This window comes from Tachyglossus aculeatus (assembly GCF_015852505.1).
Source record: "Tachyglossus aculeatus isolate mTacAcu1 chromosome 12 unlocalized genomic scaffold, mTacAcu1.pri SUPER_6_unloc_4, whole genome shotgun sequence".
Taxonomy (NCBI): domain Eukaryota; kingdom Metazoa; phylum Chordata; class Mammalia; order Monotremata; family Tachyglossidae; genus Tachyglossus; species Tachyglossus aculeatus.
In genome coordinates, this window is record NW_024044831.1 from 6,651,993 (window position 1) to 6,678,814 (window position 26,822).

Below are 26,822 nucleotides of genomic sequence, written 5' to 3' on the forward strand. Positions count from 1 at the left end.
CAAAATGACCGGTCTCTTGCTGTACACTACAATCACCTCATCTCATTATTTAATCGTTATCAATGAGCACAGTTATTCCTGGACTTTCTCACAACAGGTGGGAAGTAGGGGATAGCAATACTAGGCTAGAAGGAATCACAAAAGCAGGAGCAGTTGGCAAGGAGAAGCCCAGAACTGTGCAGCCCTGGACTCCCTTAATCCTGGGGTTCTGGAGGCTGGGATTTGAGGGGGTCTCCTTATATATTGGAGAAATGTTTGCCTTTTCAAACACCCCTCATATCTACAAGAGAAGCCTTAGCAGAGAATGTGTCTGTCATGTTGTTACGTTTTAACTCTAACAGGTGCTTAGTACAGTGCCCTGCACACAGTAAGTGATCAGTAAATAAAATTGGTTGATTAACTGTTTGATGTCCAGTAAGATGAGAGGGAGAGAAGAAGCCTCTAACAGTAATTACAGTATTTTTTAAGCTCTTACTATATACCATGTATTGTATGAAGCACTGGGGTAGATACAATTTGAGGATAATGTACAAAGTTCTGGGGGAGCATGGCTAGAATGCTAGTGAAGCTGTGGCTTTGATTCACCAAGGTGCCTTTTATCTGAAGAGGTAAGGGACCAAGGACTTCGCCTTCCAAGCAGTGAACTGTGGTTCATTACCATATAGTTTAAAAATTTATGTTTTTGGATTTGAATTGTTGAATTTTAATATTTTTTTCCAGATGGTGTGTTAGCAGTTTGTTCCATATGCTTATTCCTTCCTCTTCTGGGTCAGTAATGCTACTACTACTACTTCTAGTAATAATAAATTCAATCAATGGTATTTATTGAGCAGTTTCTATATGCAGAGTCCTGTACTAAGTGATTGGGAGAGTACAATACAACAGAATTAGCAGGCACACCATCATTATAATGATAATAATAATAATAATAATAATATTTGTCAAACATTTACTATTATCCAAGAGCTGTACAAATTGCTGAGGTAGTTACAAGATAAACAGGTCCCAGTTAGGTCTCACAATCTAAGTAGAAGGGAAAAGAGGTATTGATTCCCCATTTTGTAGATGAGGGAACTGAAGCACAGATGATTTAATTGGTTTACCCAAAGTCAAACAGCAGACAAGTCCTCTGGTTCCCAGGGCCATGTTCTTTCCATTAGGCCACCATGCTTCTCAACCTTGTCTTAGTTGAGCTTCATGAAATCACATCAGCACTTAGAAAAAGAATAAAAAATTTCGAACAATGCCTTGCACAGAGTAAGCCCTTAATAAATATTCGTGATGATGATGATATTAAAGTAGGTAAAGAAACATAGTTTCCTGACATGAGACTTAAAGCTCATTGTGGACAGGGACTGTATCCTTTTACTGTTACATTGAACTCTCCCAAGCACTTAATACAGTATTCTGCACACAGTAAGTGCTCAATAAATATGATTGAATGAATAAATGAATGAGAGAAAGAAGAAAATCAAGGGAATTTAAAATCAAATCCCAGAACATCAGTATTTCCAAGTTTGGCACAATAAACCCTCATTTGTTTTTATCACAGAATGAATCTGTGTTTTCATGTAAGCAACATTTCATCAGAAACAGCCTATTTGTAGAAATGTGAATTCTAATAATTTGCCTTAACTTGCCTGTCTGATTGTGATATAAAAGTAATGCATCACCTAACCAATGAACAGTGTTGAAAAATAAATGCTCAATGAAAATAATATAACTACGGCTCATTCCCTTCAACAAATCCCCCCAAACTTGGATTTATGTACATTTAAACCATTGTTCTAGCCTGCACTTGATAATGATAATAATAATCGAGCCTGCAGGTGAGTAATAAGAGAAGGATACAGTAGTGCAGATGATGCAGGTCAAGGTATTTTTGGCATTACAGCATAGTGAGCAATGTAAACGTTTAAACCTCTGATCCTGAACTAAACATCGAAATGACTGGGAAATTAAACTTTGCTGATAGTGTTGGAGAAAGAGGCAAAAATTGTGGCTACAAGAAAAATGAGTAATACAGTGATGTAGGAAAATGTGAGTTGTTCCAGTGTTGAATTTGGTTATAAACTGATCATCATTATCTAATTTTGGTCTCATTTTTCCGCTGTAGATTTAGTCTTAGTTGTGCCGATGCACATACTCAATTCATCACTAAAACCTGTCTGTTTGATCTTCACAACTTCATAAAGGGTTAAAATTCACCCTTTCCTCTCCATTCAAACTGCTGCCACGTTAATCCAATCACTTATCCCTCCTTAACTGCTGTATCAGCCCCCTTGCTGACATCCCACCCTCCTGTCTCTCCCCTCTCCAATCCATACATCACTCTGCTACCTGGATCATTTTTCTACAAAAATATTCGGGCTATGTTTCCACCCACCATAGAAACTTCCAGTGCTTGCCTATCCACTTTTGCATCCAACAGAAACTGCTCACCATTGGCTTTAAAGTACTCAATCATCTTGCCCCCTTTTACCTCTCCTACTACAATCCAGCCAGCACACTTTCCTCTTCTAATGCTAACCTTCTCACTGTAATTAGATCTCATTTATCTCACCACTGACCTCTCACCCAGGTCCTGCCTCTTGCCTGGAACACCCTCCTTCCTTATATCCAACAATTACTCTCCTCCCATTCAAAATCTCATTGAAGGCCCATCTCCTCCAAAAGGCCTTTCCGGACTAAGCTCTCTTTTCCTTTTCTTCAACTCCCTTCTGCATTTCCTTGACTTGTCCCCTTAATTTATCTCCCCACCACCAGCCCCTCAGCACTTACATACATATAATTTATTTATTTCTATTAATGTCTGTCTCCCTCACTAGACTGTAAGCTTGGTTTGGTCAGGGAATGTGTCTGTTATATTGTACTGTACTCTCCCAAGTGCTCATAGTGCTCTGCACACGCTAGGTGGTCAATAAGTATGATTGACTGACTGACTTGCCTACCTGCGCTTGGGATGGATGACATGTACCAGTCCCTCTTGGTTTGTTTGAATTTGCAAGTTGACTGATTAATTTATTGATGAATGAAATTAAATTCTTCCCAACAGCATGCCCTCTTTTCCTAACATAAGTAATTAATATAGCTCTCAATAACACTTCAATAGTTTGCAAACCTTCTACTTTAGATTGAGATAGCATCATGATTGAAATAATTTATGGTTCATGTTACTGCATGGTACTGTTTTGTTACTGAATAGTAACTGCATGGTGCTATTAAATCTTGTTAAAATTTAGGAATCGATTACTTGAAACTGAAGACTTAAAGCCTCTCTCTATTTCACAGTAAGCACTTAGTAAACATTCCTCTAACTACTACTGGGATTTTTTTACTGATGCTCTCATTATTCCCAAAGTACATTCTTCCAAGTACATGTGAATGTCTAGATAACTCACCAGAGATATGGATCACCTGGGTGTGTCAGAAATTAGTTCCCTTGGGCTCATAGTACAAAATTAATAGAGCTGCAGAGATAACTTAAAAGGAAATTTCTGTTTCATTTCCTTGTAGAGCTTCATGAGAAGATTGTCTTGGAGCTTGTACCTTTAGAAGGGAATATCCAATAAAGTTTTTGGTTAATTTATACAGACTGGATCCTGAAGGATTGTGTAATATGACTCTGTTTAGACTTGGGGAAAAGAAGCAGTAAGAGCAGAAAAACCAAGAATGACTCCGAGATCCTAGGGGAAGGTTAGAAGAGAAAGGAGTCTCTCCTGAATGTAGAACGAGGAAGCTCTGCCAAGCAAATTCACTCTGCTATGGTCTATAAAGTGTGAGTGGGAAGGAGAGATCAAGAAAGTAGGAGTTTCAGTGAAATGATTGAACTGGAAAAGATTATAGAACAGAGAATGGGGAGGGAGGTAAGGAGCCAAGTCAGGAAGTGGGGACACTGAAGTGCTAATCTCCAACAAGAAGTCCCTGGGTCCCCTGATTCTAAATTGAGACAATCCAACCTCTGATGGCAAGTATTCAGGCCTTGCCATGTTTTGGAACTCTAATACCAGGCTACACCAGATCGTGGAGTTATAATCCCTGGGACTCACCCTACTATTCATTCATTCAATCATATTTATTGAGCAGTTACTGTGTGCAGAGCACTGTACTAAACGTTTGAAAAGTGCAATTCAGCAACAGAGACAATCCCTGCTCACAGTGGGCTCACAGTCAAGATGACAGGCTCACACTGTGATCTCGTTTTCGGGCTACCCAAGGAGAAACCGTCAGCCTGTGAGACAGATATTCTCCTGATTCAACTTTCCTGCTAGATAATACTAAGGCACGTTTTTTACTTATATTTCAAGGAAAAAGTGTCATTTATAATGAAAGCATTCTTTAGTGAAGTTATTTATGCTATATACGTATATATATTTCCAACTTCAAAAATAAAAATGCACCTAATATATGATGCATTTTTATTTTTGAAGTTGGAAGTCCTAGGAAGTGATTCAGGTGAGGATTGCTAATTGAATTTGTAGAAGGGATGGATGAAGGTCTGATAAGGGGAATTGAAGTAGGCATTAAACCACTGGGTTTTATAAATGCAAGGGATAACAGGAGATCTTTATATTATATTTAAATTGGGTGTCGAAAATAGTCCGGCCACTTTATGTATTAATGCATTGAAATTGTGGTGTCGAGATAAATGGCTAGTGAGTCAAAATAATTGACTAGAAAAATGGGGAAGGAAAAAGAGCCAAACAAATGATAAAATTGCAACCTTAATTGTAATTCCAGGCACATTACATCGCTTATAAAAGCTACAATTTTTGTTTTCCTCCAGGACTGCATGCAGATGATGAGGGCTATGCATAATCACTCTAATCTATCAATCGTATTTATTGAGCACTTACTGTGTGCAGAACACTGTACTAAGCGCTTGGGAAGTACAAGCTGGCAACATGTAGAGACAGTCCCTACCCAACAGTGGGCTCACAGTCTAGAAGGGGGAGACAGAGAACAAAGCCAAACAAAATAAAATAAATATTTTATTAATAAAATATTTTATTTTATTTTAAAAAATATTTTAATAAAATATTTTATTTTAAAATATTATATTTTATTTTATAAATAAAATAAATAACCAAAATAAAATAAATAGAATAGATAGGTACAAGTAAAATAAATAAATAGAGTAATAAATATGTACAAACATATATACATATATACAGGTGCTGTGGGGAAGGGAAGGAGGTAAGACGGGGGGATGGAGACGGGGACGAGGGGGAGAGGAAGGAAGGGGCTCAGTGTGGGAAGTCCTCCTGGAGTAGGTGAGCTCTCAGTAGGGCCTTGAAGGGAGGAAGAGAGCTAGCTTGGCGGATGGGCAGAGGGAATGTATTCCAGGTCCGGGGTCGATGGCGGGACAGGAAGGCTGAGTAGGTGCAAATGAGGTTGTCGTTAATGTAACTTGGTGATAACAACGGCCTTTTTCCCGGGGGGAGTCAGTCAGCACCGGACCGGGAAGGGGGGTTGGGGGGCACTATAAGGACGGTCGCTTAAGTGGGGGGTGTGTGGAAGCAGGGGCCGTCTATGGCGGCGCTCAGAGGAGAGGAGCCTTCCGGGAGCAGCGGGGGTCACGCGGTGTGATGGCGGGCGGGCGGGCCTTTTGGGAACGGAGTCCCGGGTGTCTATGGTGGCACTCTGAGGAGAGGATCATTCCTGGAGCAGCGGGGGCCACGCGGTGTGATGGCGGGCGGGCCTCTCGGGAACGGAGTCCCGGGCGTCTGTGGCGGCGCTATGAGGAGAGGATCATTCCGGGGGCAGCGGGGGCCACTTGGTGTGATGGCGGGCGGGAGGGCGGGACTCTCGGGAACGGAGTCCCGGGCGTCTGTGGCGGCACTCTGAGGAGAGGATCCTTCCGGGAGCAGCGGGGGCCACTTGGTGTGATGGCGGACGGGCCTCTCGGGAACGGAGTCCCGGGCGTCTATAGGGGCGCTCTGAGAAGAGGATCCTTCCGGGAGCAGCAAGGCCGCGCGGACCTCTCAGTGACTCAGCCACTCTACCATGGCTGAGTTTGTTCTGATGGGATTCCCGGTTCCTGGGGAGCTACATATCATCCTGTTCTTGCTGTTTCTAGCCATCTACATTTTCACTTTGGTGGGGAACCTGGGAATGGTTCTGCTAACCAGTATGGACTCCCGGCTTCATAACCCCATGTATTACTTCTTGAGTGTCTTATCTTTCCTAGTTGCCTGCTACTCCTCAGTTGTCACCCCCAAGATGTTGCTGAATTGTTTAGTGGGGAATACATCCATCTCTTTTTCTGACCATGCTGCACAAATGCTTTTCTTGGTAACTTTTGGAACCACTGAGTGCTTTCTTCTGGCTGCCAGGGCTTATGATCACTATGTAGCCATTTCTAACCCTCTGCTCTACATGGCCATTATTTCACCCAGAATCTATGTGCCTCTCATCATTGATTCGCATATTGTTGGCATGCTACATGGTATTTTTCACACAGTTGCCACCTTCAGTTCATTCTTCTGTGGCTCCAACGAAATCAGACATTTTTTCTGTGCTATCTCCCCACTCTTATCCCTCTCCTGCTCTGATACGCACATCAGTCACATGTTACTCTTCAATTTTGTGAGTGCTATTGAGATGGTCACCGTCCTGATTGTGCTCATCTCCTATGGCTATATCCTGGATGCCATCCTGAGGATCCTGAGGATCTGCTCCACGCAAGAGAGACACAAGGCTTTCTCAACCTGTGCCTCCCATCTAGAGGGAGACGATATATCACAGTACATTACTCGCTGCATACATCAGACCCAATTCGAGCTACACTCTGGAGCATGGCATGGTGGTGTCTCTATTATATGCCATTGTGATTCCAGTGTTGAATCTGTTAAAATACAGTTTGAGGAACAAGGATGTGGAGGAAGCCTTTAAAAAAGCATTAAAAACAGTCTGCTTCTAGTGGTGAAATTGTGTTATCAGCTTTCTTACCAAAAAGATTTAAATTCTCCTTTTCAGTTTATCTGTCCTAAATGAGTTCTTCTACAAGTCTCCAGGGGCACCTCATGAGCTGTCTTCTTGTTTTGTAAATCTCCACTCCTTGATTTTACTGTTTTGCTGTTCTATTTCAGTACATTATGTAATGTACAATAATTTATTCAGGTTTTTCTTTTTAGCAGGAAACAATCTACATTCTATCTATTGTATCCTTAAAATCTTATCCATTTCAAATACCCCTGTACTTCATTAGTCATAGGTTTTGGAGTGCCATATAGTACCCCACAGAATGTCTTGAGTGGCAAAATCACAAATGGAAAAGAAATCACTCAGGATTAGGTCCTCCCCTTTCCCTGGAGTTCTATTGGCCAGGTGGAAGCAGCGTAATTCAGTGGAAAGAGCCGGGCTTAGGAGACAGAGGTAATGGGTTCTAATACCGGCTCCACCACTTTTCAGCTGTGTGAATTTGGGCAAGTCACTTAACTTCTCTGGGCCACAGTTACCCATCTGTAAATTGGGGATTAAGACTGTCAGCCCCAAGTGGGACAACTTGATCAACTTGTATCTACCCCAGTGCTTAAAACAGTGCCTTACATATAGTAAGCACTTAACAAATACCATCATTATTATTAGAAGCCTCACATCCCTGCATCCTTGAATTTTGAATTAGCTGAGATCATGCTATATCCTACCAAGTTAAGCACTTACTGTGTGCCAAGAACTGTTTTAGTTCAAATGCTCTCCCCATTAGTGGGTCTGTCAAGTCAATTTTAGACAGTTTGAATTCTGAAGGACAAAATATAAAATCTTTATTCTACCTTAGCAGAGTTTTGTTTTTTTTTGGCCTGAATTGCCCTGTGTCTTAACTGTTCTCTCTGCTTCTTCATCTAATCACAGTGTGTAGTTCAAGGAGTGGAGCTTCCTTAGTTCTTTTTTTCATACTTTGTAAAGACACAATTTATTCATTTAAATTCCACACCCACACATTTTAAAATAGTAATAATGTCACATTGCGCTTACTATGTGCTAAAGTCCATATTATAAGACCTGAGATAGAGACAACAATGATAATAATTTTGATGTTTGTTAAGGGTTTACTGTGTGCCTACCACTGTTCCAAGTGCTGGGGTACATACAAGGTAATCAGGTTGGACCAAGGCCCTGTCCCAGAAAGGGCTAACAGTATTAATCCCCATTTTACAGATGAGGTAACTGAGGCACAGATAAGTGAAGTGACTTGCCCAAGGTCACACAACAGACATGTAGCAGAGAGCTGAGCTTAGAATCCATGTCCTTTGACTCCCAGGCCCGAGCTCATTCCACGAGGCCACGATACAGTATTTTTGTACTTGGAATAACAGTGCCCTGGAACAAAAGCTTCATCTTTACTTACCCATTATCTCTCGAGGGAGCACAGTAGCCATCAACATTTTCACTGACAGAACTCTTTCAGAGGTTCATTAATAATAAGGAGCAATCATATATGCACAAAGAGGGGCTGGAATGGAGAATAATAATAATAATTATGGTATTTGTTAAGCACTTACTATGTGTCAAACACTGTTCTAAGCGCTGGGGTAAATACAAAGTAATCAGGTTTTCCCACGTGGGGCTCAGTCTCAATCCTCATTTTACAGATGAGGTAACTGAGGCACAGAGAAGTTAAGTGACTTACCCAAGGTCACACAGCAGACAAGTGGTGGAGACTGTATGCCCTTATGTCGTTTTCTCTTCAATGCTCAAATCAGTTATTCAGTCACTCAATCATAATAATAATAATGGCATTTATTAAGTGCTTACTGTGTGCAAAGCACTGTTCTAAGCACTGGGGAGGATACAAGGTGATCAGGTTGTCCCATGTGGGGCTCACAGTCTTAATCCCCATTTTACAGATGAAGGAACTAAGGCCCAGAGAATTGAAGTGACTTGCCCAAAGTCACACAGCTGACAAGTGGCGAAGATGGGATTTGAACCCTTGACCTCTGACTCCAAAGCCGACGCTCATTCCACTGAGCCACGCTGCTCCTCTAATCAGGTTTATTGAGCACTTAGATTGTGAGCAGAGCACTGTACTAAGCACTTGGGGGACACTATAACAATGCAACAGACACATTCCCTGCCCACAATGAACCTGGAGTCTAGAGTTAGATTCATGTGAATGCTCACCCAGATACCAGAAGGAGACTGGAGGCCACTGCTTAAAATTACATGACACAGATAGTGCTCTGCACACAGTAAGTGCTCAATAAATACCATTTGTTGATTAAAAATTAGTAACCCATTCCTCCTTTACAATACACTTCAACTATAACTCAAAGCAGTGGAAACAAGTCAGCCAAGTGAACTATCTGCATTCATTCATTCAATCGTATTTATTGAGCACTTACTCTGTGAAGATCACTGTACTAAGCATTTGGGAAGTACAAGTTGGCAACATATAGAGATGGTCCCTACCCAAGAACGGGCTCACAGTCTAGAAGAGGGAGACAGACAACAAAACAAAACATGTAGACAGGTGTCAAAATCATCAGAACAAAAAAGAGTTATAGCTATATGCAAATCATTAATAAAATAAATAGAATAGTAAATATGTACAAGTAAAATGAATAGGGTAATAAATCTGTACAAACATATAGACAGGTGCTGTGGGAAGGGGAAGGAGGTAGGGCGGGGGGATGGGGAGGGGAAGAGGAAAAAGGAGGCTCAGTCTGGGAAGGCTTCCTGGAAGAGGTGAGCTCTCAGTAGGGCTTCGAAGGGAGGAAGAGAGCTAGCTTGGTGGATGTGTGGAGGGAGGGCATTCCATTCATTCATTCATTCAATCGCATTTATTGAGTGCTTACTGTGTGCAGAGCACTGCACTAAGCGCTTGGGAAGTACAATTTGGCAACATTCCAGGCCAGGGGGAGGGCATGGGCTGGGGGTGGATGGCGGGACAGGAGAGAACGAGACACTGTGAGGAGGTTAGCGGCAGAGGAGCGGAGGGTGCAGGCTGGGCTGTAAAAGGAGAGAAAGGAGGTGAGGTACGAGGGGGTGAGGCATATTTATTGAGTGCTTACTGTGTGCAGAGCACTGTACTAAGCGCTTGGGAAGTACAAGTTGGCAACATATAGAGCCAGTCCCTACCCAACAGTAGGCTCACAGTTTAGAAGGGGAGGAAAGACAACAAAACATATTAACAAAATAAAATACATAGAATAAATACGTATAAGTAAAATAGAGTAATAAATACGTACAAACATATATACATATATACAGGTGCTGTGGGGAGGGGAAGGAGGTAAGGTGGGGGGGATGGAGAGGGGGAAGAGGGGGAACATATAGAGCTGGTCCCTACCCAACAGCGGGCTCACAGTCTGGAAGGAGGAGACAGACAACAAAACAAAACAGATTAACAAAATAAAATAAATAGAATAGTAAATATGTAATATACGATTGAATGAATGAGTGAATCCCGCATAAGCTTGCCTTCAACCTCATGAAATAAATAACTTCAAACCCAGGAAATAGAAATTCCTTGCCTTAGGTGAGTGCTATTAATGAATTACTATGGTCTTTGGAATTCTTTTTTATTGTTATTATTATCATTATTATAATGTTGTCACAAATTTTCTGGGCCTCAGTTACCTCATCTGTAAACCGGGGGGGAAGACTATGATCTCCATGAGGGACAGGTACTGTGTCCAACCTGATTAGCTTGTATCTACTCTAGTGCTTAGTACAATGCCTGGCACATAGTAAGTGCTTAACAGATACTATTAAGAAAGCAAACAAAAAAGGAAAAACCAAACAACATAAAGGGTACCTAACTGTTTACCAGGAAGGAATAGAAAACAGCCAGAATCCTCCTAGACTGACTATTAAAGAATATAGTAAACCGTGTAGTTCCCAAATCACCATGTAGCTTCAGAATAAAATGTAGAAAAGCAGATGCCATGATCAGTTGAACAGATAACACAAGCGCACAGGCAACACACAAGCATCTTTGTTGTAGATATAACTTTACAAAACTAGTTGATACCATCAGCACACTTGTGTCCTGACAATTATAGTACTAGTTAAGTTAGATGGACAACAGCAGTACATCAAAATCCAAGCTCTGCTCCTCAGCAGTGTGATTAGTAGAGCAGGATTTCGAAGTACCCTTTAGAATCCTTTCCTAATCATCAGAGGTAGCAAAGCAATCTGTTTCATTCTGCTGGGCTTGAGGATTAAACAAGAACTGAAAGGTTTTCTGATAGTCTTCTAATACACTGGGAAACCTCCAACTCAGCAGACTTTAAACATGGTCAAAATTCATTTGAGGTAATCCTCAGGAACTTTTAAAACTTGAGGAAAGTCTGGCAGAAGACATGCAGGTGATTGTGAAGTGCTTCACAGAGGCAGCATGGAATTAAGGACTGTCATTAAGTCTGAGGACCATGAAACAGTGCTAAAAGTCGCAAATGCCACCGCACTGCAGAGGACAATGTTGCATGTGCACAATGTGGAATGGACTATTTTTACTCACCTTTTTAGGCCACATCCATATATATGCTTGGACAGTTATATAAAGGTAATTCATATCCCTACATTCCATTAACATGGGATTATTTCCAGACAATAATAATTTCATGAGGACCACGTGAACTCATTCACTCCCACGGCTTCAACTATCATCTCTACGCTGATGACACCCAAATCTACATCTCTGCCCCTGCTCTCTCTCCCTCCCTTCAGGCTAGTGTCTCCTCCTGCCTTCAGGACATCTCCATCTGGATGTCTGCCCGCCATCTAAAACTCAATATATCCAAGACTAAACTCCTTATCTTCCCTCCCAAACCCTGCCCTCTCACCGACTTTCCGATTACTGTTGATGACACTACCATCCTTCCTGTCTCACAAGCCCGCAATCTTGGTTTCATCCTCGACTATGCTCTCTCGTTCACCCCTCACATTCAATCTGTCACCAAAAACTGCCAATCTCACCTCCACAACATTGCCAAGATCCACCCTTTCCTCTCCATCCAAACTGCTACCCTGCTGGTTCAATCTCTCATCCTATCCCGACTGGAGTACTGCATCAGCCACCTCTCTAATCTCCCATCCTCCTGTCTCTCCCCACTTCAATCTATACTTCATGCTGCTGCCCGGATCATCTTTGTGCAAAAATGCTCGGGGAATATTACTCCCCTCCTAAAAAATCTCCAGGGGCTACCAATCAACCTATGCATCGGGCAAAGACTACTCACTCTCGGCTTCAAGGCTCTTCATCACCTCGCCTCCTCCTACCTCACCTTCTTTCTCTTCTTCTACAGCCCAGCCCGCACCCTCCGCTCCTCTGCCGTTAACCTCCTCACTGTGCCTCATTCTCGCCTGTCCCGCCGTCGAGGTAGGTACAGTATAATCAGGTCGTGCCTGGGGCTCACAGTCTGAGTGGGAGGGAGAGAAACCACTGAATTCCCGTTTTGCAGATGAGGGAACTGAGATACAGAGAAGTGAAGTGACTTTCCCAAGATCACACAGCAGGTACATGGGATTAGAAATCAGATCCTCTGACTCTAGACTGTAATCCCATTGCGGACAAGGATTATCTCTCTTTATTGCTGAATTATATGTTCCAAGTGCTTAGTACAGTGCACTGTACACAGTGTACTCAATAAATACGACTGAATGAATGAATGAATGAAAAACATTTTCATTCTCTGGATGAGCGACATGACTCATTTGTGCTCAGTTTTGTGCCTGCAGAAGTCGTCCTGCTGGCCAAAATAGGATTAGATTGCTCCCAACCATCTTTAAGCCCATGGCCTGCAACATAGTGAGGTCCTTAGACTTTCAGTCAGTGCCTTTGCTGTGAGCATAGTGTGACCACCTTCCAAGTGAGAAGGCCATTCATTTTGCTGCTTCATTTGAGAAAAGCATGGTATAGTGGATAGAGCATTGGCCAGGTTGTCAGAAGGTCATGGGGTCTAATCTTGGCTCTGCCACTTGTCTGCTATGTGACCTTGGGCAAGTCACTTTATTTCTTTGTGCCTTAATGACCTTATCCATAAAATAGGGATTGAGATTGTGAGCCCCATGTGGGACAGGGACAATGTTCAACCTGATTTGCTTGTATCCACCCCAGTGTTTAGTCCAGTGTCTGGCATACAGTAAGCACTTAACAAATACCACAATTATGATTTATTTCACGACCAGATTTAGGCCCAGAAGTCAACAGTTTTGAGATCTTTCTTTTAAGGAAGAAAGTTTCTCATCTATTGTTCCTGATTTTCAGAGACACTACTTTCCCTCTTCATTCGTCCCCTTCCCCTAGTTAATCCTTTGTTCCTATTCTACCTTGTCTATCATTTTGTTACTATTTTAATGCTATTTTTTATACACTTAAAATGTGCCAGACACTGTATTAAGTGCTGGGGTAGATACAACCTAGTCAGTTTGGTCCCTGTCCCTGTCACACATAGGGCTTAATCTCCATTTTACAGATGAAGTAACTGAGGCCCAAAGTAATAATAATAACGATGACATTTATTAAGTGCTTACTATGTGCAAAGCACTGTTCTAAGCACTGGGGAGGTTACAAGGTGATCAGGTTGTCCCACGGGGGGCTCACAGTCTTAATCCCCATTTTACAGATGAGGTAACTGAGTCACAGAGAAGTTGTGACTTGCCCAAAGTCATGCAGCTGACAATTGGTGGAGCCGGGATTTGAACCCATGACCACTCGCTCCAAATGCCCTGCTCTTGCCACTGAGCCACACAGCTTCTCTAGTAGTTAAAGTATTAAATGACTTGTCCAAGGTCACCCAGCAGACATGTGACAGAGTCAGGATTAGAACCCAAGTCCTTCTGAGTCTCAGGCCTGTGCTCTGTCTGATATTATTTCTTACCCTGCCCCTTAAGTAATTGCTTTTGTCCTTTGTACTGTGCATATGTGGCTATGTCCTCAAAACCTGTCATTTAAAGAATATATTATTGTTGTTGATGATGATGAATGCTAATGTTTATCCACCCATGCCTTTGCATCTACATTGTATTATTCTTGTTTTCTATGATAGACTATATGCTCATGTTAGGCAGGATTCATATTATTTTTGATTACTTTTTGTTTAACGCTTGGCTGAGATGTTCAAAAAATGACAATTCTGAGCCAGGTACAGTAATAAGTGAAGTAATTCAAGTAATTATCCAGATATTTCAAGAAAGAAAATACATTTTCTTCAGTTATTTGAAAACTTCTAGAGAAATAGTTTTTTGTTTTTCCTGAATTACCAGAGTCATCACCTCCTGTCACAATTTAATTTATCTAGTTATCTAGTATAGACTGGGAATTTGATTCAGATACTATACATGATGTTTTCATTTAGACAGTGTTTACTTATTTTGTCATGTCAGCAAACTTCTTGAATGCTTTGAACACTCCCAATCAATCAATCAATCATATTTATTGAGCACTTACAGTGTGCTGAGCACTGTACTAAATGCTTGGGAAGTACAAGTTGGCAACATGTAGAGACAATCCCCACACAACAGTGGGCTCACAGTCTAAAAGGGGGAGACAAAGAACAAAACCAAACATACTAACAAAATAAAATAAATAGAACAGATATGTACAAGTAAAATAAATAAATAAAGAAATAAATGAATAGAATAATAAATATGTACAAACATATGTACATATATACAGGTGCTGTGGGGAAGGGAAGGAGGTAAGATGGGGGGATGGGGGGAGACGAGGGGGAGAGGAAGGAGGGGGCTCAGTCTGGGAAGACCTCCTGGAGGAGGTGAGCTCTCAGTAGGGCCTTGAAGGGAGGAAGAGAGCTAGCTTGGTGGATGGGCAGAGGGAGGGCATTCCAGGCCCGAGGGATGACGTGGGCCGGGGGTCGATGGCGGGACAGGCAAGAAGGAGGCACGGTGAGGAGTTTAGCGGCAGAGGAGCGGAGGGTGCGGGGTGGGCTATAGAAGGAGAGAAGGGAGGTGAGGTAGGAGGGGGCAAGGTGATGGAGAGCCTTATAGTCGAGGGTGAGGAGTTTCTGCCTAATGCGCAGATTGATTGGTAGCCACTGGAGATTTTTGAGGAGGGGAGTAACATGCCCAGAGCGTTTCTGGACAAAGACAATCCGGGCAGCAGCATGAAGTATGGATTGAAGTGGGGAGAGACATGAGGATGGGAGATCAGAGAGAAGGCTGATACAGTAGTCCAGACGGGATAGGGTGAGAGCTTGAATGAGCAGGGTAGCAGTTTGAATGGAGAGGAAAGGGCGGAGCTTGGCAATGTTGCGGAGCTGAGACCGGCAGGTTTTGGTGACGGCTTGGATGTGAGGGGTGAATGAGAGAGCGGAGTCGAGGATGACACCAAGGTTGCGGGCTTGTGAGACGGGAAGGATGGTAGTGCCGTCAACAGAGATGGGAAAGTCCGGGAGAGGGCAGGGTTTGGGAGGGAAGACAAGGAGTTCAGTCTTGGACATGTTGAGTTTTAGGTGGCGGGCAGACATCCAGATGGAGATGTCCTGAAGGCAGGAGGAGATGCGAGCCTGGAGAGAGGGGGAGAGAGCAAGGGCAGAAATGTAGATTTGGGTGTCATCAGTGTAGAGGTGATAGTTGAAGCTGTGGGAGCGAATGAGGTCACCAAGGGAGTGAGTGTAGATCGATAACAGAAGGGGACCAAGAACTGAACCTTGGGGAACCACAACAGTAAGGGGATGGGAGGGGGAGGAGGAGCCTGCAAAAGAGACTGAGAATGAACGACTGGAGAGAAAAGAGGAGAACCAGGAGAGGACAGAGTCTGTGAAGCCAAGGTCGGATAGCGTGTTGAGGAGAAGGGGGTGGTCCACAGTGTCGAAGGCAGCTGAGAGGTCGAGGAGGATTAGGATCGAGTAAGAGGCGTTGGATTTGGCAAGCAGGAGGTCATTGGTGACCTTTGAGAGAACAGCTTCCGTGGAATGTAGGGGACGGAAGCCAGACTGGAGGGGGTCAAAGAGAGAGTTGGTGTTGAGGAATTCGAGGCAGCGCGTGTAGACAACTCATTCAAGGAGTTTGGAAAGGAATGGTAGGAGGGAGATGGGCCGATAACGGGAAGGTGAGGTGGGGTCAAGAGAGGGTTTTTTTTGGATGGGAGAGACGTGGGCATGTTTGAAGGCAGAAGAGAAGGAACCAGTGGAGAGTGAGTGGTTGAAGATGCATGTTAAGGAGGGGAGAAGGGACGGAGCGAGAGATTTCATGAGATGAGAGGGAATGGGGTCAGAAGCACAGATGGCCGGAGTAACACTTGAGAGGAGAGAGGAGAGCTCCTCTGAGGATACTGCTGGGAAAGATGGGAGAGTAGCAGAGAGTGTTGAGAGCCGGGGGGTTGGAGAAAGGGGGGGGGGGGTGACTTTGGGGAGGTCGGACCTGATGGATTTAATTTTGTTAATGAAGTAGGAGGCCAGATCGTTGGGAGTGAGGTAAGGAGGAGGGGGAGGAACAGGGGGTTTGAGAAGGGAGTTGAATGTACGGAAGAGCTGACGGGGATGATGGGCATGGGTGTTAATAAGGGAGGAGAAATAGTTTTGTCTGGCAGAGGAGAGGGCTGAGTTAAGGCAGGAAAGGATAATCTTGAAGTGAACGAAGTTGGCATGGTGTTTAGACTTTCGCCAGCAGCGTTCGGCAGCTCGAGCATAAGAGCGAAGGAGGCGGACAGTGGCTGTGATCCAGGGCTGTGGGTTAGTGGTACGAGAGCGGTGACGGGAAAGGGGAGCGAGTGAGTCTAGCTGAGTAGAAAGGGTAGAGTTGAGAGCAGTAATCCGATCATCAAGACTGGGTAGAGAGGAGAGGAAGGCGAGGTGGGGTGTGAGGCGCTCAGAAAGATGGATGGGGTCAAGAGAGCGGAGATCTCTGTGAGGGAGTAATATGGATTTACAGGGGAAAGGAGTGTGAGTGAGGAGACAGGTGAGAAGTTTATGATCAGAGAGAGGGATTTCAGAGTTGGTGAGGGTGGACACAGTGCAGCGATAGGAGATGATGAGGTGGAGGGTATGACCTAGTTGGTGAGTGGTTGAGGTGGGGTGGAGCAAGAGGTTGGCAGCGTCGAGGAGATATAGAAGGCAGGCGGCAGAGGAGTCATCAGGGATATGCATGTGGATATAGAAGTCTCCGAGGATCAGAGAGGGCATGGAAAAGGAGAGAAGGAAGGTGAGGAAGGGGTCAAAATCATTAAAGTAGTTGGAGGTGGGGCCCGGGGGCGGGGGCGATAGATGACGGCTACAAGAATCTGGACGGGGCGGTAGAGGCGAATAATGTGGGCTTCAAAGGAAGGGAAGGAAAGGGAAGGGGGAGGAGGGATAGTGCGATAGCGACATTGGGGGGCAAGAAGGAAACCGACACCTCCTCCTTTTCCAGTGAGTCTGGGGGAGTGGGAGAAGAAGCGGCCTCCACTGGAGAGAGCAGCAGAAGATACCGTGTCGTCCGGAGACAACCATATTTCAGTTAGGACGAGGAGGAGTAGAGAGCTGGAAAGGTCCAGGATGAAAGGGATGTTACTTAAAATGGAGCGGGGGTTCCAGAGGCCACACGTGGCAGCAGCCGTCGAGGGAGGGGAGGGAGGGGGAAGGGTGCGAGGGGTAGGGAGGGTTTGGATTGGGATGAGTTGGCGTAATATGTAATAGAGTAATAGAGTAATAAATATGTACAAACATATATACATATATACAGGTGCTGTGGGGAAAGGAAGGAGGTAAGATGAGGGGATGGAGAGGGGGACGAAGGGGAGAGGAAGAAGGGGTCTCAGTCTGGGAAGTCTTCCTGGGTAAGCTCTCAGTAGGGCCTCGAACGGAGGAAGAGAGCCAGCTTGGTGGATGGGCAGAGGGAGGGCATTCCAGGCCAAGGTGATGAGGTGGGCCGGGGGTTGATGGCGGTCCAGGCGAGAACGAGGCACGGTGAGGTGATTAGCGGCAGAGGAGCAGAGGGTGCGGGCTGGGCTGTAGAAGGAGAGAAGGGAGATGAGGTAAGAGGGGGCTAGGTGATGGAGAGCCTTGAGGCCGAGGGTGAGGAGTTTCTGCCTGATGCGCAGATTGATTGGCAGCCACTGGAGATTTTTGAGGAGGGGTGTAACATGCCCAGAGCGTTTCTGGACAAAGACAATCCGGGCAGCGGCATGAAGTATGGATTGAAGTGGGGAGAGACACGAGGATGACAGATCGGAGAGGAGGCTGATGCAGTTGTCCAGACGGGATAAGATGAGAGCTTGAACGAGCAGGGTAGCAGTTTGGATGGAGAGGAAAGGGTGGATCTTGGCAATGTTGGGGAGCTGAGACCGGCAGGTTTTGGTGATGGCTTGGATGTGAGGGGTGAATGAGAGAGCAGAGTCGAGGATGAAACCAAGGTTGCGGGCTTGTGAGACGGGAAGGATGGTAATGCCATCAACAGTTATGGGAAATTCAGGGAGAGGGCAGGGTTTCTTTGCATCGGCCTGACAAATGTGAGTACTGGTCAGGCAGGCATGTCCTAGTGAGCAACAATATTGTCCTCATCCACTTCTACACAAGACTGTCCTTTAGACGCCCACAGTGTAGGTCAGACCTCATAGTCAAAGAAACATTTTTTTTTTCCTTTTTACTTGCCCAAGTCTCCCTTCCCCTCCACCACTGTCAACTTGTCCCTGCCCCATTTCATCTCGATTCTGTTTGTTAAAATTGTTTTAGTCAAGTTTTGCAAACCCAAAAAAGGACTGTTGTTGAGATCAGGGAACCCCTCCAATCAAATTGTCCATCAGTACAGAGCATCAGCTACACTGATTCCCCACCCTCCTCACTCTACCTAGCCGGGAAATGGGGAGGGAAATTGCTAGGTACCAGATCCTAACTCTGGTGGAGGGTGCCAATTGAAACTCAGAAAAAGAGCAGTGTGATCTGGTGGCAAAAGCATAGGCCTGATGATCTGTGGACCTGGATTCCAAATCCAGCTCTGGCACTTGTCCACTGTGTGACCTCAGCCAAGTCGCTTAACTTCTCTGTGGCTCAGTTTCTTCAGTGATAAAATGTGGATTATATCCTACCCTCTCCTATTTAGACTGTGAGATCTCTGTGAGACAGGGACTGTGTTCAACCTGATAAAACTTGAATCTACCCCAGCACTTATAACATCCACATCCAAGAACAGTGCTTGACATATAATAAGCACTAAAAAAACCCATAAAAAACAAAAAACCGAGGATGAATTTTATGACTCATTCATTCATTCACTTGCATTTATTGAGTGCTTACTGTGTGCAGAGCACTGTACTAAGCGCTTGGGAAGTACAAGTTGGCAACATATAGAGACGGTCCCTACCCAACAGTGGGCTCACAGTCTAGAAGGGGGAGACAGAGAACAAAACAAATCATATTAACAAAATAAAATAAGTAGAATAAATATGTACAAGTAAAATAAATAAAAGTAAAAAAAATTATGATGGTTGTGATTGGAATTTAATTGAGGGTCACATTTACTGGCTTCAAGGCTCTCCACCACATTACTTCACCTTATATGTTTGCCGTCTTCATTTGCTACTCCCCAGCCCTCACTCTTCATTCCTCCAATGTTAATCTTCTAACTGTACAATGCTTTCAATTCTCCCATCTCTCCCCTTTATGCTCACACCATTTTCCTGTCCTAGAGCTTTTTATTTCCACAAATCTGACAGACTAATAAATAATTTCCTCCTATTCCTAACCTTTCTGAAAGGTCCACCTCTTCCAACATACTTTCCCCAATTAATTCCCAGCTTCCCAAGCCATGTAAACCTGCCAGCCATTTCTATCACTTCAGTACCTATTTCTGTCATCCTCAGGACTTCTGTACATGCATTTATTCAATTATATATTCAATTGTTTATTTTGATCTGCTGTTTCTAAGTACTCATGTCAAACTACTTCACTAGAAAGTATAAGCACCTTATTAGTTCATTCAATTTTATTTATTGAGCACTTAATGCATGCAGAGCACTTTGCCAAGTACTTGGGAGAGTTCAGTATAGTAACAAACAGACACATTCCATACCCACGAGGAGCTTACAGTCCTATGGGGAGATAATGTGTCTGTTGCTTTTTACTTCCTAAGTGCTTAATACAACAGCAGTGACATGCTATTACTAATATCAATCAATGCTATTTATCAAGGACTTACCATGTGCAGAGCACTATACTAAGGACTTGGAAGAGTACAGTATAAGAGAGTTGGTAGACACTTTCCCCATACACAGCGAGCCAACAGTCCAGAGGGAAAAATGAAGACTGGGGAAGAGGACACTTTTTTCCAGCTCTTTCAGATGAAACAACTACCACCACCCACTACCTCCAGCTGATCTCCCTTTATCTTGATTACAATGAGCTATTTAGGAGCACTTGGTTGCTTTTTAAAAAAAATAGCACTACTACACTAACCACAACATTTTATTATTACTACTAGTAGAAGGAAAAGAATCCAAGATGATAGACAAAGATATTACCTAAATGCTAAAATGAAAAATGATATTTGCCCTCAGACTTTTTTCCCCAAAACTCCTGCTCTAATGCTTCCATTCAGAGCCACTTTAATCACTGTCCACAGGGAAATCTCAGTGGGAAAAAGCCCATCCAACCCCCTGTACAGCCCTGCACTGAGTTGCTTTCTAATAATAATAATAATAATAATGGTATTTGTTAGGCACTTACTATGTGCCAAGCACTGTTCTAAGCGCTGGGGTAGATGCAACGTATTCAGGTTGTCCCACGTGGGGCTTACTGTCTTCATCCCCACTTTACAGATGAGGTAACTGAGACACAGATAAGTGAAATGATTGCCCAAAGTCACACAGCTAACAAGTAGCAGATTTAGGATTAGAACCCATGACCTCTGGTTCCTAACCTTGTGCTCTTTCCACTGAGTTATGTTGCTCCAACTATATAAATTTCAACACACAAATAACAAATCAGCGATTATTCAGTAGGATTAATTGCAACTCCTCTGCTCTCCTGAGGATAAAATGCTTCAGAGATCAGGTTCCATATATCATCAAACAGAAGATAAAAACCTCCTCACCCTTCACAATAGCAGCTTCAGAAACTAAAGAAGAAATGCCCCCCTCCATCTGTATGTAAGTATTAGGATTCAAGTTGTCAAGAGGAGAAACATTGAGCCCAGTCAAAATGCACTTGGGAAGAGTGTGGGTGGTATTTTTGTTGGTTTTCTTCAATAACGTAGCAGACTCAAGAACTAACAAGTATATTGAATCAGTAAAGCTATGACTAGGTATGGTATGCTTGTCTTCTGTTGTTTTCCATTGTACACATGTTTAATTATAATTTTAATTATGATGCCTTCCTTGTTTAGAAATAACTGGTGATACTACACTGGAAAGCTCTCCCTGATATCAAACTGGTTTACAATGGCTGAAGGGCTGTTCTTATTGGGGGTCAAAAAATTTATTTGCAACCTCAAAGGATGAGAGCTTTTTCTTTAAATTATCTCTCCTATACATAAATGTATTTAATGAAAAACAGACTTACCCTCTTAATACGAAGAAGGAGTGTCACAGACATTCTCTTCTGGCTTCAAATGTCACATGGAGCTTGGGACATTTTCTACTCCATTGGAAATTGGTTATGCATGAGAGGTTTAAGAAACGCCACTTAAAAACAATGTTCCGTACATTTTAAGTTGTCTGCACCGTTGTCGTTAACAGCAAGATGGCATCTATGATTGGATGAAATAGTGAATAACATGCTTTTTCGTCATGAGCAGGAGTGATTTTTCTGTAAAAATGTAATTATATTTTTGTTTCATGGAAAGTAATCTCTATTTTAAATCATTTGGGACTGATCAACTTGTATCTACCCCAGCACCCAGAACATGCTTGACACAAAGTAAGTGCTGAACAAATGTAATGATGCTTGTAATAATATTTTAGACGAGTCCATGCAAATTGACATTGTTATATAACCCAAACCATCTATTAGCCCAATATATTTTTATTTCATCTGTGTCACTCTCAGGATCCATAAGCCAGTCAGTTACTTGTCTAACAACTGACTTCAGTTGTCACTACCCTGACCATGCCTTGTAGCCACAGGGCAGGTTTGGCTTCTGAGTTAGAAGATGGTCAGATTTCCTGGGCTGATTTCATTGTTTATAAGACAAAAACCAATGAATTGGCCAATAGATCAGTTAGAGTCCTCTCCCTTCAGTGAATCAATAAAATACTTCCAAATACTTTTCCCGTGAGATGTATTGAAATATAGACTGTTTGCATCCATCTGCACTAGTTGGTTTCTCCGTAAAAATTGTGATCCTCACCAAGACTGAGCTTTGATTGTGTTTGAATGGAGAAAAGTAAATGGAAAATTGAGGGAAATATTTTGATTATTTTGGGAAAACAAAGCTTTCCCTTAGAAATAGAGATTTGAGGGACCCAGATTTGCATTATTAGCTGCAGTACAGGTCGAAGTTGAATTATAAGATTGGAATTATAAGATTAAAGAGTTCTTGAGAGGTCATGCACTCTCCATTTCCCTTTCTAGCACTGTATAGTATGAGCTCAGCCTCTTGTATTACACAAACAAATCCACGTTAGTAACTTCACTGTACAGACATGGAATGGGTGATCAACATCAATCAGTGATATTTACTGAGCACTTATTGTGTGCACAGCGCTATACTGAGCAGTTGAGAGAGTAGATTAGCATCTCCTCAAAGCTTCAAAGCTCTCCATCACCTTGTCCCCTCATACCTCACCTTCCTTCTCTCCTTCTACAGCCCAGCCCTACACTGTCACCTGTTCCGCTGCCGTTGACCCCTGGCCTACGTCCTACCTCTGGCCTGGAATGCCCTCCCTCCTCACATCCACCAAACAAGCTCACTTCCTTCCTTCAAATCCCTACTGAGAGCTCATCTCCAGAAGGCCTTCTCAGTCTAAGCCCCCCTTTCCCTCTGCTCCTCCTCCCCTCACCATCACCCCTACTCCTTCCCTCTGCTCTACCCCCTTCCCCACCCCACAGTACTTGTGTATATTTCTTCTTGATTATTATTCTATTCATTTTTTAATGATGTGTAGATATCTATAATTCTATTTATCTATTTTGTTGCTATTGACACCTGTCTACTTGTTCTGTTTTGTTGTCTATCTCCCCACTTCTAGACTGTGAGCCCGTTGTTGGGTAGGGATTATCTCTATATGTTGCCGAATTGTACTTACCAAGCGCTTAGTACAGTGCTTTGCACACAGCCAGCACTCAATAAATATGATTGAATGAATGAATGAATTGCAATCAAATTGATAGATACAATCCCTGCCCACAGGAGTTTGCAATGTAGTGCAATGGTAAATTCTGAATGGTTCAAGATACAATCCATTACTAAATAATAATAATAATAATAATAATAATAATAATAATAATAATTTCGGTATTTAAGTGCTTCCTATGTGCCAGGCATTGTACTAAGCACTGGGGTGGGTACAAGAAAATTGGCTTGGACACAGTCCCTATTCCATATGGGGCTCACAGTCTTAATCCCCATTTTACAGATGAGGTAACAGGCACAGAGAAGTGAAGTGATTTAACCAAGGTCACACAGCAAGCAAGCAATGGAGCTGGGATTAGAACCCAAGTCTTTCTGACTCCCAGACCCGTGCTCTGTCCTGTAGGCCACAAATGTTTCTGTCAGAACTCACTCTTCTGATGGGAAATTTTGGTCCACAGCAGTATTCATTTATTCATTCAGCCTTATTTTTTGAGCATTTACTGTGTGCAGAGCACTGTACTAAAAGTTTGGAAAGTAGAATTGAGCAAAAAATAAGAGACCCTCCCTACCCAACCACGGCTGTATCTCACTGAGTGTTTTTCAACGTAGGATTTGTCCCCTTAAAGTTTTGGAGTGTGGAGAGGGAACTTGGGGGAAGACAGTGGAGAAGAGTTTCTATACTCCCCAACTGAATTCTCATCTATAGAAAATGAGCACCTTGGTACCACTAGGTTCATGTGCTGGCTAAATCTATTTTGTTGCATTTAAAGGACATTCCTGTGAACCACTGAATGATTTGTACATCAGTGACATTTATTGAGCCCTTACTGTATGCAGGGTACACAGTATTTGTCCCAAAACATCTATCTACCCAATATATTTTGAGCTTTTCTGGTGGCTTTCGGGGTCTGCAAGTCAGTCACTCAGTAGTGACAAATAAAGTCAGTTGATGGATGTGGCCATGCTTTTTAGCACTATACTAAAGTGCTCTGGACACAAAAGGATCTGGGTTCTAATTCTGGTTCCACCACCTGTCTGCTATGTGACCTTGGGAAACTCACTTAGCTTCTCTGTGCCTCAGTTCCCTCATCTGTAAAATGGGGATTGATACTGTGAACTCCATGTGGGACATGGATTATGTCCAACCTGCTTATCTTGTAATAATAATAATAATGGCATTTGTTAAGCACTTACTATGTGCCAAATACTGTTTTAAGCACTGGGGTACATATATGGTAATCAGGCCATCCCACGTGAGGCTCAAAATATTAACCTCCATTTGGCAAATGAGGTACCTGAGGCACAGAGAAGTTAAGTGACTTGCCCAAAGTCACACAGCTGATAAGTGGCATAGCTGGGATTAGAACCCACAACCTCTGACTCTCAAGTCCATGATCCTGCCACTAAGCCATGCCACTTCTTGTATCTACCCCAGTGCTGAGTACAGTGCCTGGTACATGGTAAATGCTTAGCCAATAGCATAAAAAAACTGCTTGGAAGGTACAAGAGAAATAGGAATAAGCCCTGTCCTCAACAAGTTTACAATCTACTTACTGTGTGCAGAGCACTGTACTAAGCACTTGGGAGAGTACAATGCAATAGTATTGGTAGATATAATTTCTGCCCTGAAGGATATTACAGTTTAGTGGGGGGCGGGGGAGGGAAGAGGATGTCATAGGGGGCCTAAATAGTTCAGTCCAGCCCTATGTCTCTAGGAGCTGCCCAGCCTCAGATAGGGATTATCTAACTGGAAGCTATCGCAACTAAGATCCTTTCACCTAGTCCATGAGCTTCTAAATACCTCAGGAAAGAAGAAAACATATGCCTTAGTCGAGGTAATACACCCAGAGATAGGAATTCCCTAGTACCCCTTGTATAACTAGGAAGAAACGAAGTGACCTCTAGTAACAATAATAGCGTTTTATTTAGTAGTAAAAGTTTTTAGTGCTTGCTAGGTGCAAAGATGGTTGCTCAGCACAGGGAAAGAAAAACATAGATGACTTTTAGACATGGTTCCTGATCCCCAGTGTGCTCACAATCTAAGAAGCATGGCTTGAGGAGTCAGGGAGGGAGGGCGAGAACAGTATTGGCAACAGACATGAGCCCATTATTGAGTAGCGACTGTCTCTATGTGTTGCCGACTTGTACTTCCCAAGCGCTTAATACAGTGCTCTGCACACAGTAAGCACTCAATAAATACGATTGAATGAATGATAGAAGCGCGATCAAAAATACAAGACCAAATGACAGCAAACATACTTATTATGGGCAGGGAATGTGCCTGCTATTACTGTTGTGTTTCATATTCCCAAGCACTTAGTACAATGCTCTGCACATAGTGCTCAATTAATACGGTTAATCGATGCAAGGAGTACCAGGATTTCAGACTCATCCACATAACATTCCCAAAAGTCACAGGTGCAGCCATGCTAGTGTCCTTCTCAAACTTCTAAAAGTCCAGAAGATCACATGCATGGTGGTCGAGTCCTTGCCTGGGCTGGAGTAGTCGACATCACAACAAATGATTCATTTAGGAAGGGTATAAACTGGTGCATATGGATACAAACTTTAGCTTCTTAATACAAGGACCTGTTCTTCCTTGCAAGATGCTGGCTTCAAACCATGTGGCTCTGGTGTTTCGAGAGGATTCCAAACAAAAAGATCTTGAGATGACTAAGGATGACCACAGTATGTGAAATTTCCCTCCTCTACTCGATGTAGGTTAACAAACACAGTAACGTAGAGGAACACTTTCTACAGAAAGAAAGATGTGTATGTGTGCTTATTTATCTGTGAATTAATTTTCCATATATCCTGTAGAATGGCGATGCACTGCAAGAAATCCGGATTCTCCAACAACTGCTTTCATTGATACTGCAGGGCTCCTAGTTCCCCAACCTGGAATCTTCTAAAAACATCCTCCTTTAAAAAGAAATAATAATGGCAAATGATATTTATTGAAGCGTCAAGGATTTTGTAACACCACTCATTCTCATGAGGAAGGTAACTCCCACAATTCATCTGCAGCTGGACCCCGGCATAAAGGACATCCAAATCAAGATGATGGCTGAGAGAAATTTTACCTTGCTGACTGAATTCATTTTTGTAGGATTCACAGATTATCGACCTCTCAGAGTTAACCTTTAACTGGTGTTTCTTGGGGTTTATGTATCAACTTTGGCGGAGAATATTGGAATAATGGTTTTGGTCAATACCAATTCAAGTCTTCAAACCCCTATGTACTATTTTCTCAGTAATTTGTCTTTCCTGGACATCAGTTATTCAACAGCCATTGCTCCCAAAATGCTAGTGAACCTCTTAGCAACCAAAAGAAGCATTTCTTTGTATGGTTGTGCACTACAGATGCATTTCTTCAGTTGCTTTGCAGTCGCCAAATGCCTTATTTTGGTGGCAGTGGCATACGATTGCTAAGTGGCTATCAGCAACCCATTGCTTTACTCAACACTCATGTCTCAGAGGGTCTGTGTTGTTTTTATAGTTGGAGTGTATGCAAGCGGGAGCATCACCTCAATTGTGCATGTTTGCCTTACATTCAGGTTGCCATTGTGCGTCTCCATCTGATAAATCTTTTTTTGTGTGAAATTCGGCCTTCGTTAGCAATGTCCTGTGCTGACACCCATTTAAATGAGCTC

General features: G+C 43.1%; 1 pseudogene; it reads left to right on the forward strand.

The window, feature by feature from the left end:
• Positions 1-1,946: 1,946 nt before the first annotated feature.
• Positions 1,947-26,081, forward strand: LOC119921699 (annotated as a pseudogene).
• Positions 26,082-26,822: the final 741 nt, after the last annotated feature.